Source organism: Notothenia rossii, assembly GCF_949606895.1.
Source record: "Notothenia rossii genome assembly, chromosome: 1".
Taxonomy (NCBI): Eukaryota; Metazoa; Chordata; class Actinopteri; order Perciformes; family Nototheniidae; genus Notothenia; species Notothenia rossii.
The window spans coordinates 3780088-3792678 of record NC_136912.1 but is presented as its reverse complement, the minus strand read 5'-3'; the positions used below and the strand labels follow the sequence as shown (position 1 = coordinate 3792678).

Genomic DNA, 12591 nt, shown 5'->3' with positions numbered 1-12591 from the left:
TAGAGGAAACTACAGCAATGCCTGATGTGTGTGCAGCGACCCATATTCTGTGTGCTATACATCTTCTACGATTCTGTCACAATTTTTTTTTTCGTGCTGAAAGCTGAAAGTGTTCTTGTTTTAAAGATGTTACGCCCTGTCCTAGTTCTACAGGTTTAAGTTGTGCCACCCTAAACTACCTTTTTAGAATTACTGATAGCAATAAATTCAAGCAAAAGCTGAAATCTTAAAGGTCTCCTATCATACTGTTTTTCATCAATATATTATAGGTCTCAGTTATATACAAAACATGTCTCTGAAGTGTTTGGCTCCAAACACCAAACAGATCATTGCAGCATTACCCATAATCCCCTCTGTTTCAGCCCTGTTTCCAAAGTGCTGATTCTCCGTCTGTTACTTTAGATGAAAATAAGGAGCCCCTCCCCACGCCCCTCTGAGAGACATTTGGTTAAAAAGAACACAATAGGCGCGTTCACACCGGAGTAATTCTACCCGTACTTTTCCCGTTTAGTTCCGTTAGTGCCTGGAATTTTGCGTTCACACCAAAAAGAGAACTTAGTTCAGAGAACTTTTACTCCCATTTTTAGTCCCTGCTAGAGAGGTGGGACTATCTTGGGGACAACAAGTACCAATTTCTGATTGGCTGGGCAAATTGCAAACCACACCCCCTAAAACTCTGAGAAGTTTTTTGAAGCCGCCATTGTATTTGATGGCATTAGCATTAGCATTAGCATTAGCATTAGCCCAGCGCACCAACGGAGAGAGAATAACTTATGGCAACACAAAAAAAAACATGGGAGCGGTGGAGATGAGGAGGTGTCGGCGTTCTGGTGATTTACTCTGAAGGCTTCAGTAGAAGCTGAAGCCAGTGAAGAGGGGACACATGTTGATGTAGAAGAGACATGAAGAAGAGGGGACACATGTTGATGTAGAAGAGACATGAAGAAGAGGGGACACATGTTGATGTAGAAGAGACATGAAGAAGAGGGGACACATGTTGATGTAGAAGAGACATGAAGAAGAGGGGACACATGTTGATGTAGAAGAGACATGGAGAAGAGGGGACACATGTTGATGTAGAAGAGACATGGAGAAGAGGGGACACATGTTGATGTAGAAGAGACATGAAGAAGAGGGGACACATGTTGATGTAGAAGAGACATGAAGAAGAGGGGACACATGTTGATGTAGAAGAGACATGAAGAAGAGGGGACACATGTTGATGTAGAAGAGACATGAAGAAGAGGGGACACATGTTGATGTAGAAGAGACATGAAGAAGAGGGGACACATGTTGATGTAGAAGAGACATGAAGAAGAGGGGACACATGTTGATGTAGAAGAGACATGGAGAAGAGGGGACACATGTTGATGTATAAGAGACATGAAGAAGAGGGGACACATGTTGATGTAGAAGAGACATGGAGAAGAGGGGACACATGTTGATGTAGAAGAGACATGAAGAAGAGGGGACACATGTTGATGTAGAAGAGACATGGAGAAGAGGGGACACATGTGGATGTAGAAGAGACATGAAGAAGAGGGGACACATGTTGATGTAGAGGAGACATGGAGAAGAAGGGACACATGGTGATGTAGAGGAGACATGGAGAAGAGGGGACACATGTTGATGTAGAAGAGACATGAAGAAGAGGGGACACATGTTGATGTAGAGGAGACATGGAGAAGAGGGGACACATGTTGATGTAGAAGAGACATGGAGAAGAGGGGACACATGTTGATGTAGAAGAGACATGGAGAAGAGGGGACACATGTTGATGTAGAAGAGACATGAAGAAGAGGGGACACATGTTGATGTAGAGGAGACATGGAGAAGAGGGGACACATGTTGATGTAGAAGAGACATGGAGAAGAGGGGACACATGTTGATGTAGAAGAGACATGGAGAAGAGGGGACACATGTTGATGTAGAAGAGACATGAAGAAGAGGGGACACATGTTGATGTAGAAGAGACATGAAGAAGAGGGGACACATGTTGATGTAGAAGAGACATGAAGAAGAGGGGACACATGTTGATGTAGAAGAGACATGAAGAAGAGGGGACACATGTTGATGTAGAAGAGACATGAAGAAGAGGGGACACATGTTGATGTAGAAGAGACATGGAGAAGAGGGGACACATGTTGATGTAGAAGAGACATGAAGAAGAGGGGACACATGTTGATGTAGAAGAGACATGGAGAAGAGGGGACACATGTTGATGTAGAAGAGACATGAAGAAGAGGGGACACATGTTGATGTAGAAGAGACATGAAGAAGAGGGGGACACATGTTGATGTAGAAGAGACATGAAGAAGAGGGGACACATGTTGATGTAGAAGAGACATGAAGAAGAGGGGACACATGTTGATGTAGAAGAGACATGAAGAAGAGGGGACACATGTTGATGTAGAAGAGACATGGAGAAGAGGGGACACATGTTGATGTATAAAGACATGAACAAGTGTACTTTGAATAATTGCTCCCCTTTAACATGCTCTAATTGCCACCATATTTCACATGCTCCAAATTTGTCGCATCTTTTGTCACATCTTTAGTTACATCATTGCATATATTGTGTCCTTACATCTTATTTTATATATTGAACATCCGATGTAAAACTACAGCTTCTAATCTTTCTTTTGAAACACGTTAAACTAAGATTCAGATACCTAGGAAATCTGATTTAATCAATTGTCTGTTTAATTTACAGATTGCTTGGTTGCTAAAAAACTTCAAGTCTGCTTTAAATTCACACATTCTCTAATCATTGAATGAACAGCTTCCTCATTTGACAGTTTCCTCGCTCAGACTAAACACTCCTGCAGGTATGTGCCCATCACCACTTTGTTAGCACTTTTGTAATGATATGCTGTCGAAGGTTTTTGATCTTATTTCCAGGATGATCCAAAAACGTTGTGTTCAAAAACAAACTAGCAACACATTTCTCTTAGATTAGTTTCATCAGGATCTGGTGTTAATGGATCAAGATGGTTTACAACTGAGAGGGATATTTCTCCTGACATGCAACCATCACGAGTGTCGTAGGGTCTTACACCTGATCATATAAGTACTTGAATCAACGTTCTTTCACACCGACAGAACCAGCTGCAAGTTAATACTCGATGATCGATTATGTCATCTGTTTACACGAAAAGCAAAATGTTCTCAAGGTTTATTCAGTAAGTGCCTTTAGTATGGCTGGTTTGAATGAATCCTGTGCTTTGAAATGTTCCAATAATGCTGAAATAACTCCATTCATGTATGGTTCAGGGTTAGAATACGAATGTGGATGTTATCAACTTGCTAACGGCGGCTATGTTTGTCTCCAAGGCTGAACAAGAGCTACCTTTTTATGTTGGGCTTGAGAGTGGTGTCCTTGGGTTCCTCTTAAAATGGACACGTTGTATGTCTCTCTTAAGGGAACTGTTCTCAAGCAAGTGACCAATCCAATGCCCCGTCAGCCTTAGTTACTTCTGCTACTTTAGACAAACCTGAGGAACAGAAACATGCCGGTTCCCTTCACTACGCTGCAGTGCGTAAGCATCAGATAGTTCCTGAAGATCAGGAAATAAAGCTCCAAGATGTTGATTGAAATACTCGCAGTGCTCTCCCCATTGGGGTTGTAGACATTGTGTTTATCCAAATAACATCAAGTCACTTTGGCACCTTACAGAGATAGTATAAACGAAGGAACGTTAGCATTGATCTGTACTGGTTATCGATAACTCACAACATCCTAATCAGATTCAACATCTGTGCTTTCTTCACACATGTGTAATGTTACCAAAAAAATAAGAAGTAAGCAAACCTGGTTAGCGGTGATAATCTGATATTAGTGTAGCTGTATGTTAACTAGCTAACTGGCAAATGTTTTTCTAACATGAGCTTGGGATTCGACCCTTATACGTAAGGTGTTAAATATTGTGACACAGTCAAGGTATCAAGTATCGTGTTTGCAGGTAACCATCTTCAAACTAAAAAACGAATGAGAGCCTATCACGTAGCTTATCTGATGTTTATCAGGAAAGCGCCAAACTTAACCTAAAAAGGGCGGGACTAAGATCGATCAATGGATGACGAAAAATGCATTTTTCATTTGTCATATTAATTGTTTACAAAAAAAAAACATTATTTGTGTCCTAACAGTATTTTATTCTTGAATTGAATTAAATTCACATTTCAAAGGAATCCAGCTTGAACCTTTTGAACATTCAATGTATTCCTGTAGCCAGAGGGCTTACTCACTGAGCTATGAAGGTTGTTTGGCCTGAGCATTGTGGTGCTTAGACTCTGGGGATGTATTCCAGTCAATGAGATGTGTCAGCCTGAGCAGCTCTGTCTCTTGGACATGTTGTGCTGTTACTTATTATTCTTTCTTAAAAAAGGATGTACACATGTTGGCTGAACATCGCTAAGTCTAGCAGACTAGAACCAACCGGAGTTTACATTTCCATGACCAGGTTGTTCTGTATCTCAGTTTTTCGTGTGTGTTGATACCTGGCATTTTCTTCTGGGGGTTTTAGGATTCATCGCCTGTTTCTTATCCCCCAATATTATATTCTCTGTAGTAAAGTGTGCTCTGCTGACCTGCAAACATAGCATCTTTCTGCTTGCAACTGTAATAAATCCTGCCGTGGAAATATTATCAGACTGCATGCAAACATATGAATCTACACCGCACCCAAAACAAGTGTAACAAGGTTTTAAATCTGATCAAGCATATCTCTAAGCGATCTGCTTCTCAGGCTAGAGGCAGCAAAGGTAATTGATAAATGTTCTTTCCTACCAACATGGCCAGCTGGAGTGATTTACCTCATGTAATCCCTTCATACTGATCATCTACTTCATGTTGTTTACCCAAATGCACAATGTTCTCAGGGTTTCAGTACGGCTGTACAAAGCGTGTGTAATTTCTATAAATGCAGAAAGAACCTCATTCATGTTGGGTTCAAAGCAAGTTTGCAGGAGCTACGCAATGTTTTTAACTTGACAAGGTTTGCCCTTTCTCTCCACAAGGCTGAGCGTTTGTGTCTATAACTCTACTGCATATGTTCTTGTTATTACGTTCAGCAAAAAGCTTCATTATAATCAATCTGTTTATGTTTTTACCTGCTTTACGACAGCTTTAGGAAGTAGTATGGCTCACTTTGTAAAGCTTTCGGCCCATACACTGGGGTTTGGCCGCCATGTAGGAGACCAGGGTTCAAATCATAGTAACGTATTCCACCTTTCCTAAATAAAGGCAATGGTGGCAGAAATGATCTATAGTTTAAAAAAAAGAAAATTGGATTTCTGAAAAACGCCCCCAGAATTCATTTGGTTTGAATATATGTTTGATACTAAGATGAGAGTCCTCATACACCAGAGAGTCGTGTTGACAAAGCACATGAGGCCTCTGGCTGTTCTAATATCAATATTAAAACAACATGTATCCTTATAATGTTGGTCATTACCCTGATGTAGGCCAGGATTGACTGTCTCTTTGTCAGGGTTGAGCGAAGCAGGCAGGACCCAAACGTAGATTTCACAGAAAAAACACCTTTATTCCAAAGTCAAAATGGAAACAAAACAGAACTCTTCCCCGTGAACGCAGTCAAGATACACAAGGAACTCACAAAGACTAACAGGAAACACAGAACCTAAATGCACGCAGGACTAATCAAACACACACGAGACAGGTGAGGAGGGAGGAGAAAACACAGGGGCACCAGGTGAACACAATCAGGTAATCAGGTAGGAGGGAAAACAGACAGAAAGCAACAGGCAAGACAGGAAGTGAAGACTTTTCAAAATAAAACAGGAAACCAAAGACAGAAAAAGACGAAACACAGACAGATCGTGACACTCTTTAAGTCGGAGGGGACTCAGTTAAGTTTCAGACATCTGGCACAGTCACTCAGTTCTCTGAATGTTCTCGTGAATTTGTAAAGAGAACAAAATCAGTCAATTTCACTCCTCATCGGGGAAAGCGAATTGAGTCACTCACCTCACGCGAGTGGGAACTGCAGCGCAGAGGAGTGTGATCCGCCTCTGCTTTCAGTATGCAGCGTGTTAGTGGGATCAGGACGTGACTGGATTACATGGTTTATCCTGCCAGAGGTGTCTTTACTCAACCTTGAGCAGCACACACCATTTATCTATACGTGTGAATGTGTGACAGGCATGTACAGTTACTGACGGCTAACGGGAACATTGTGATGGTGAAGTATGTTTGTGTCAAGGTGAGTGCATGTGGTCGCAACATGAACATGTAAAGTCAAGCCTGAACGTAGGTGTGTAAGAAGCAATATTAAGGGTATTGTGTCGATGCCAGTTTTTTTAATCGTCAGCTTTTTGAGATTAAATCCGAACAAGTTTTAGTCAGATTTCTGTCATTTTTACCCTTCATACTTTCAGTCCTATCGTCAACGACAATCAACATTTTTTAAACAATTTTTAGTGGCTCACATTTCCTTTACCCTTATGTCGTACCTTTGAACTCAAAATGCCTCTTTATGTTGTCAGTTACTGTCGGCTAACTGGAAGATTGTGATGAAGTATGTTTGTGTGAAGGCGGTCGCAACATGAACATGTAAGGGGAAGCCTGAACGTAGGTGTGTGTAAGAAGCAATACTGTATATAGGGGATGGTGTAGATGCCAGATTTTTAATAGTCAGCTTTTTTCGATTGAGTCTAAATCCTACTCTTTTGATATTTTTGTCCTTCCTATTTTCAGTCTTAGTCGATGACAATCAAAATGTTTAAGTCACTTTTTAGTGGCTAACCTTTCATTAAAGGTGGGGTAGGTAAGTTTGAGAAACCGGCTCGAGATACACTTTTTGTTATATTCCATGGAATGCTCTTAACATCCCGATAGCAATGAATATCTGAAGTGCTTTGACAATAAATCCATAAAAAACATGTAATCTCTGGAAGCCGTGGTACTTTAAAAAGCACGACCAATCATCTGAGCCGGCCCGGCTAAAGTAACTGGATGGCCTACCTGCCTGTCAGCCTTCCATCTGTGCACAAACTTATCTCGTGCCCTCATTGGTCATGTGCGCGTTCGTGTGTGTTGGAGGAGGGGCTCTGTAAGGAAGTCTGAAGGACGGGGCAGATTTGTTCCGGTTGTGTATTTTCAAATTCTAGCGCACTCCAGCTGGTTTCTCCAAAATGACCTACCCGACCTTTAACCTTAGGTTATCATCTATTTCTGAGATGACTCCGTCTCCATGGGACATATGTCCTTTTTAAGTCATCCATTTTATTTCATTCAGTTCAGCCAAAACCAAAATCATGTTGTCTATGAGATACACTCATTTCCCACAAGATGTTATCTCACACATTTGATGCATTACAGTTATCACAGAGAGAAAGATACATGGGAAGAGAAGGGGGAAGGTGATGGAAAAAAGAGATGGTGGTTTTGTGTGTGTGTGTGTGTGTGTGTGTGTGTGTGTGTGTGTGTGTGTGTGTGTGTGTGTGTGTGTGTGTGTGTGTGTGTGTGTGTGTGTGTGTGTGTGTGTGTGTCAAAGCCTTGCTGTTCACTTCACATCTTCCTGATCGCCATGGTGATAGCTCAGTCTGACTTCTGCGCTGTATTTGGAAAGGAATAACTGGATTTTGCTGATAAGGACTGTGTGTGTGTGTGTGTGTGTGTGTGTGTGTGTGTGTGTGTGTGTGTGTGTGTGTGTGTGTGGACATACAGGCTTCTGTGCATTGTTGCAAACCAGAATCATTTTTCCATCAGTCAATCTGAGTCGTACATCACCACTGCAGATTTATGAGTGTTCAAGGGGTCTGTGTGTCTCAAGTTGAATGACACGGCAGCTTTAGGCAACCTTTGAGTGATATAACGTCACTCAATGACCTCTGAGTAATACGTCTTTAAGTTGAATGGAGGTCTCTGAGACCCTTGGGTAATGCATCTCCAGTCGGCTGATAGATGAACAAATCAGCTCATTTGACTAAGAGATCCATCAGAGCAGTGAAGGATGCATCCTCTTTAATTGGAATAAGCTTTTGATCTCGGCACAACGTAAGGACACAGCCAAACAAAAGCAAGCATGCTACTTCCTTTATCAGTGCATTTTTCTATGCGTGTGTGAGTTTCGTTAGACTCCAGCATTCATCATCAGCTGCTTCTAATGTTGGCCATACATCATGTTTAGCTTATCTACTACGTGTGTGTGTGTGTTTGCTGTGATAAAAAGTGTGTTTGGGGAGTAGCGGGGTCCAGGATTTGTTTAGGCATGCTCGACAATAAGCCCCCAGTAGGTCGCATTAATCTGTTTATCACCTCTTCACCCCTCCATCCCTCCATCTATCCGTTTCCAATTCTGCCGGTGTGGAGTGCCAGGCTCTACCGTGGCTGTCTGAACGCAGCGAGAGGTACAGTATGGGAGGGCCGCCAAACACTCTCCAGCATCCTCCCCAAACATATAGACACAGTCATCATCGGAAGAGAGTTGCCCCCCTCACCTGGGATGTCCCTTTCCTGTTGGGTAGAGGTAAACACACATCCTTTACTCAAGTAGAAGTACAGATACTCGTGTTTTAAAGTACTCTGGTGAAAGTAGAAGTACTGACTAAACTTCTTTACTCAAGTCAAAGTAAAGAGGCTTTGAAATGTACTTCAGTAAAAAGTACCCATAACTAGCAGCTGTTTTAAAGAGTACCTGACCTCCCTTTATATTAATAGAACAATAATGTCATTGTTAGCTAATGAATGTTTCCATGCTGACCAACGGCAACATGACAACGTTTTCATTGGTCCCTCTTCTTTAGAGAAGACCAGGAAATGATGGATACACGGATCGTGTTCAAATCAATAGGCACGCAATGACTCTAAATAATAATGATCACGCCACCAAACACACATTCAGACTAAAGGAACCAGCCTGTTTGGAAAATGAGAGAAGTAGAAAGTACAGGTATTTGAGTTCAACATGTGAGAAGTAGAAAGTACAGGTATTTGAGTTCAACATGTGAGAAGTAGAAAGTACAGGTATTTGTGTTCAACATGTGAGAAGTAGAAAGTACAGGTATTTGAGTTCAACATGTAAGAAGTAGAAAGTACAGGTATTTGTGTTCAACATGTAAGAAGTAGAAAGTACAGGTATTTGTGTTCAACATGTAAGAAGTAGAAAGTACAGGTATTTGTGTTCAACATGTAAGAAGTAGAAAGTACAGGTATTTGAGTTCAACATGTAAGAAGTAGAAAGTACAGGTATTTGAGTTCAACATGTAAGAAGTAGAAAGTACAGGTATTTGGGTTCAACATGTAAGAAGTAGAAAGTTCAGGTATTTGTGTTCAACATGTAAGAAGTAGAAAGTACAGGTATTTGAGTTCAACATGTAAGAAGTAGAAAGTACAGGTATTTGTGTTCAAAATGTAAGAAGTAGAAAGTACAGGTATTTGTGTTCAACATGTAAGAAGTAGAAAGTAAAAAATCGTCAGGAAAATAAGTAGTGGAGTAAAGTACTGATACCAGAAAAATGTACTTCAGTATAGTAATGAAGTATTTGTACTCCACTACTTCCCACCATACTGTATGGAGAGTCCCAGGTGGGAAGAGGAGGGGATGTTTCTCAGCCACCCTGCAGTCGATCCATACTTCCCGGGCCTCCTCCTGCCATGTGGAGCTCCTGTTGGGATGGAGGCGAGGAGTGAGAGAGAGCCGTGTGCATTAGACATGCTAATCTCATTAGCATGATTGAACCCTGTAGGAAACTGCGGCCGCCGCCAGGAGAGACGGAGCAGCTTGTGTATTATTAAAGGGCTCGCTCTCTCGCGGGGGATGTGGAGGTTTGGAAAGGGAATAGACAGAAGGACTGAGAGTGAAAGTGCAAATAGAACAATTTGGGAGAAGGGGTGGGATTAAATAAGTGTGAACTTCTTCCCACCCCTTTCCGAATGTGTAATTAGCTAGATAATTTGTTTAAATATAATTTATAAGTCAATAATATGTTTGTTTATCTGCTGAAGTTTGTAAGGTATCATAATTCTCTTGTTTCATCCCATTATTATTATTATAAGTGTTTGTATTATATGTTCACAAGCTTTCACCTCTTGTAATGTCTTAACCCTTACTGTATGTTGTGTTCGGGTCTCCTGTGACCCGTTTCAAGTTACAATTATATAATAACTACGCTCTAGTTTTTTTTACGGAACAAGGCTTCGTGATATCCTCCACATTTATTGGCAAGAAAAATCTACAAGAGATTGTACAGTGCAATCAGAGAGATACAGTATGTCCACGTTTTTGAGCAAGTCCACGAATCCAGTCTTTGTCAAGTCTGTCACCACCTTCACGCAGCTGCTGGCGCCACTTCGTCCGGTCCTCCGCCAGCCTCTCCCAGTTATCCGTCGCAATGTCCAGGGCCTTCATGTCACGTTTTACGACATCCTTGAAGCGCAGCAGTGGTCGATGTTTTTGACAATTTTAGCCAAGTCTGAAGTTCTCTAAAGTGTATCATTTGGTGTTGGGGTCTGGGGAGACCCAGCAGAATTGTTGTGGGTGACTCGGGACAAATTTGGCCCAATCAAGATTCATCTTTGACTTTAGACACCCCCCCCCCCCCCCCCCCCACGGGAACTCCACCTTTCTCGAAGAATACGTACACTAACACTTGAACCTGAGCTCACACATGCACGTGTGAAATATGTGGTGTGATGTGTTTTGGGGCCTTAACATTAAATTAAAACAGGATTGTACGGTTATGAATGCATTATAAGTTAGTTATGATGTAGTTAAAACAATATTGGATGATAATCTTTTTATTTTTGTGTTTTGGACTGAGATAAATCATGGGTCAAAGTTGACCCGCGAACACCGTAACAGCTTTCGAACACAACACAAGGGCTAAACCTTTCCTTAGAATATTGTATAAATTTTAGGGTGTCCTTGGGTGCTTTGAAAGGCGCCTCTAAATATAATGAATTATTAATTATTATTATTATTATTACTACCTGCTGTAACGATACTACTCTTTAGGAAATACTCTGACAATAGAAGTGTGTTCACAAGCTGAAGCTCTTACCTGCTGTAACGATAATACATCAAATCAAATCAAAGCTAATGAGTGGAGATGCACAGAGGCATATTGAAGAAGGATCATTGAAATGCAAAAAAGGGAGAAGACAGTGATCGAGAAGTGGAGAGAGAACCACCATACTAGAACTATCTGAATCAAAAGCAGTGGAGAGCGAACATCAGCCAAGTTAGAGAGGTGGTGATGAGAGAAACTGATAAATGTTGGCTTAGCGCTGAAATATAAACACAATGGGGAAAAAGACATCATCTCTAATTGCCCAATTACAGTCAAAATTACAAAGTAAAACAAACAACATCATCAGGAATGAAGGGAAGCATGACTGAATATCCACAAGCATTTTAACAGAAACTTGTGAATTGGGCTTTTATTTATTTGTTGGGTCTTTGTTTTACTGCAGTGAGAGTTGCCAGGGAAATGTCTTCGTACTTTGTGTGATAAACATATTCTATGTATATATTCTATTCTAATGGAACATGAGAAAAGCAACATGACCTCTAGGAGAAATTAGATTTAAAGTTATTGAGAGAAGACTTCCGCTAGTCCAAGTCAGAGTGTAATCCATTCATTTGGTTTGTTTCCAATAATTCTGATCACATTTCACATTGCAAACATTTAATCAGATAATATTAGGGCTGTCAAACGATTAACATTTTTAATCAGATTAATCACAGCTTAAAAATTAATTAATCAGATTAATCACCATTCGAACTATGTCCAAAATATGCCATTTCTTTATGTATATTGTTGTGGGAATGGAAAGATAAATGAAAGAAGGAGGATATATCCATTTAACATACAGTATGTATGTTTATTATAACATTGTTCTGTGTGTCAAAATGAAAGACAGCCCACACACCTATCAATCAGCAAACCGTGGGGTCTTAATTCATTACATGTTGATTTCTATCAACACGTACTGTTGTATCGATGTATAGAGATGTACTAAAGCCATAGTTGCCAACCTTGAGACCTCAGAAATCGGGAGCATTTCAAAATGCAAAATAGGGGGGGGGGCGGGTGCTAGTGGATCGCCGGAGCTGTTAGATTAACGTTAACATGTTTATTGTAGTTGTAAGTGCAATGCCTTGCGGCCTGTAGCACCTTCCTTGATGGAGCATATGTGTGGGCTGGAAAGGAGCAGGAGTGAGCAGAGTAGAGTAGTTATCAATTCTGTTTTCTGTGACTATCTGCCTCACCCTCTCAGACTTTCAGTTAATGGCTACTAAAGAGACATGTTACCATGGAAACCAAACAATGGTGAAGCTGTATTAAAGTCCGAGTGGAAAAAGTCCTGAGTAAATCTGATTTTGTCAGAAATCGGGAAAAATGCGGGAGAAATATGACCCCGGGAGGGAACCAGGAGAGGGCAATGAAATCGGGAGTCTCCCGCGAAAATCGGGAGGGTTGACAAGTATCACTACAGCAAAAGTATTCTCCGTCAGGACTTCCTGCAACAACATCACGCCATTATCTTGATTCTGATTGGCCAGAAGACATTATCAAAGATGTTTTATTGAGAAGACGATCACTACGTGCCAAAAGTTTTCAAAA

General features: G+C 41.0%; 1 protein-coding gene across 3 annotated transcripts in view; it reads left to right on the top strand.

Annotated features, from left to right (window-relative positions):
- Positions 1–12591, top strand: part of LOC307017619 (protein phosphatase 1 regulatory subunit 29-like) — a 339917-nt gene that overhangs the window by 126946 nt on the left and 200380 nt on the right. The window lies entirely within an intron of this gene.